At 60.0% G+C, this 2,963-nt stretch overlaps 1 protein-coding gene across 1 annotated transcript in view; it reads left to right on the top strand.

The window, feature by feature from the left end:
- The first annotated feature begins 311 nt into the window (after positions 1–311).
- Positions 312–2,963, top strand: part of LOC102896542 (cadherin-23) — a 320,558-nt gene continuing 317,906 nt past the window's right edge. The window contains exon 1 of the mRNA XM_025049321.1: positions 312–659. The gene's annotated coding sequence lies outside the window, so the exon portion shown is untranslated. The remainder of the gene's footprint in view (positions 660–2,963) is intronic.

The following is a 2,963-nucleotide window of genomic DNA, read 5'->3' as shown; positions in this document are numbered from 1 at the left end:
TCGGCAGAGGGCAGCTTCGCCAGCACTGAAATATTCATGTCCTGAGCGCCTGGCCGAGCTCCGCATTGCTCCTGGGGGTCTGCATGGGGCCAGGGCGGGGAGTGCAGGGACCCCAGCGGCCCACGGTGTGTGTGTGTGTGGGGGGGTAGTGGGGGGCGGCAAGGCTCAGCCCGGCGGGCGGGGGCTGGGCTGGGCGGGAGGTGAGGGAGCGAGCGTCAGGAGGCGGGGTCTGGGTGGCGGGGGCCGAGCGGGGCGGAGGAAGCGAGGGAAAGTTGATCGCGCACTTGAGCAGCAGCGGCGGCTGAGGAGAACTGGGCGCGAGCTGCGAGCGCGATGCTCAGAGAGAAGACGCGTCCGACGGCTGTCGGGCGCTGAGCGGGGCGGGGAGAGGTGGCCGGCCCTGGGCATGGAGCTCGGGGGTGCAGAGCCTCAGGACATTTGGGACGCGCCTCGCGCGCCTGAAGTTGCAGCCGGCAAGAGGCTAGCGGCCAGCGGACGGCCCAAGGGGACCCCGGAGCGGCCCGCGCGCCGCTGATGATCCTTCGCGCCGGCAGCGAGACACGGAGGTGGCCAGCATCCGAGCAGGCGGCCCGTGAGGGCCGATCCGGCGGAGAGCAGAGCCCGAGGCGCGGCGTAGCGCCTCTTCGCACATGCACACGGTACCAAGAGCCGCTCAGCGCCCTTTCCCTCCCCACTTCCCTCGCCTTCACCGCGCAGTTCGCCTGCCACGCGGCGGGAAAGTTGGAGCAGTGGGGTCGCGACCGCAGCCGCCGAACCACTTGTTCCCGGCTCGGCCATCGCCCGCGGCAGGCTCTCTGGGCCTCCTTCCATCCCGGGCCCCTGGCCTGGGTCGCGCACCCCGTTCGGAGCCCGCGGCCAGACGCGCGGCAACTTTGATTCTCGGGAACTCGAATTCCCTCCGCGTTGGCCTGGGGAGGACAGGCACTATACTCCCCACCCCGGTTCTTGGGCTCTCGAACACTCGGGCACTTTGCTCTCCGCGCCTCGGAGAGGATCTGGGTCTGGGATAGGGAGAATTTCGGGGGGTAAAGAGGCCTTTGGGATCCAATCTCGTACCCTTCTGTGCTCTGGATCCCCATTTGGGCAGGGTAATGGGGCGGGACGCACCTCCTCTGCGGGTAGGAATGGCGCTGGAGGGACCTAAAGTCACGTAGCTCTCTCCTACCCTCGTCGCCTCTCACTGCCCGCGAGAGACCGACCCCAGAGGACTCCTGCAACCTTCCCACTTCGGACCAGCTATAGGAAGACGCGTCCCTCGCGGAGCAGGGAGCCTTGTGTGGCTCGCGCTTCGCCTTCCCAGTCCTCTGGCGGGCCCACCACTGGCGGTGCTGGTTGTCCTGGGGCCTGCGCTCGGAAGCGCTGCCCCTCGTCTTCCCTGTAGGTCAGCCCGGGATGCGTGCAGAACCCGCGCATTCCAAGGTGGTGGCGGCGCTAGTAGGCGGGCACTTGGTGCCTTGCTTTCCTGGAGCGGGCACCTAGAGCCGCTGCCTCTGTGCCGCGAGCGGAGAGCCGGTGCCTTGGCCGCTGGCCGCCGCCCCACTGTGATCCCAAAGCCCAGCTCTGGTGCTGTTAACGGCCCATGGGGGGAAATTAGCTTTTCCTGAGTAGTAACACACCACTACCTTCCCAGTAATTGAGAAAGCAGCGCCTGCCTCTTTTATGTACTTTGCCCTCTCAGATCAGAGCAGACACTGACCCTTGCCTTTCAGCCGCTTAGCAAGCACCTCACTCCAATTTGAATTTTGAAATAAGCTGGAGAGGCACAGGAGAACGGGTGTGTGTGTGTGTGTGTGTGTGTGTGTGTGTGTGTGTGTGTGTGGTGGGTGGAGTCAGACCTTAACATAGGGAAGAATTAGGCTGGGCTTGAAGAGCCTCCTTAGAGCCAGGTGTGAGGTGCTGATGAGTCAGCCCATGGTTGAGAGTGCTGGCTTGGAGTTAATGTTTGGTTCATGGTGTAGGGGTAGGCTCACTATGATCAGTACCCTTGGGGGCCAGGGACCAGACGTCACTGTCCAGGAAAGGCTGGGAGGGGGACCCTTAGCTGAGGGAATAGGAATGCTTGATGCTGTTTACCCAGGACTGAGGAAGGTCGGAAAGCAGAGTGCCTGCATGGCAGAGAGCAAGAGCATCCTGTGGCCTGGAAAGGTGGCACTACATAGGTGACTGGTGTGAACCCGAAGGCTCTGTGCTGCGAGGTGGAGAAGAGCCATGAAGGGGTGGGGGGCCCAGAGCTGGCATTCTGGGCTTATCTGGGCTGAGCCCCCATACATGTCTGTCTTGGCCTTATTGACCCCCATAGCTGGGCTCTTCACATCTGCTTACCAAAGGTCTTAATTTGAGGGTTATGCTGGCAGATGGTCCTAGTTGCCTTCCAGATAGCTCCCCAGCCCAACGAGCTATCTTACCTGCACTCTCACCATTTGAAGTTCATTTCTTTGAGTGTAATATTTTAAAGGGCACCTTTCTGAAGTTCTAATTTAAAATGCACATACTTATGGAAGGTGAAGGTCTAGTGGGGCCTTGCTCTGTGAGTGTGGCCTGTGGACATACAGAATTAGCAGCACCCGGAAGCTGGTTGGAAAGGCAGACTCTCACGCCCCACCTCAGACCTCTAGGATCAGAATCTGTATTCAACAAGATCCTTGAGTAATTTGCTCAGTAAATATTTGGAAGCCCTGGTCTACAGTACCTTCTAGAGAATGAGCATTTCACAGCTTCTTGGTGTGGACAGGGTGTTGAACAGGGCAGTGGATAAGAATGGAAGGATGAGAATGCAGCTGGAGCTTTCTTTCCTGGACAGTTATGCTAGGGCTGGTTAACAGTCCTCTGCTGTCAACCCTTGGGGCTATCCCTGGCTAATGTCAGGAGGTGTTTTTGTTTTGGGGACCTTTAAACAAATTCAAGTAGCAGCTCAGCTTTCTGTGTAATTAAAATATTGTGGT

Source organism: Pteropus alecto, unplaced genomic scaffold (assembly GCF_000325575.1).
Source record: "Pteropus alecto unplaced genomic scaffold, ASM32557v1 scaffold155, whole genome shotgun sequence".
In the NCBI taxonomy this organism is placed as follows: Eukaryota; Metazoa; Chordata; class Mammalia; order Chiroptera; family Pteropodidae; genus Pteropus; species Pteropus alecto.
This window is presented reverse-complemented; position numbering and strand designations above follow the sequence as displayed.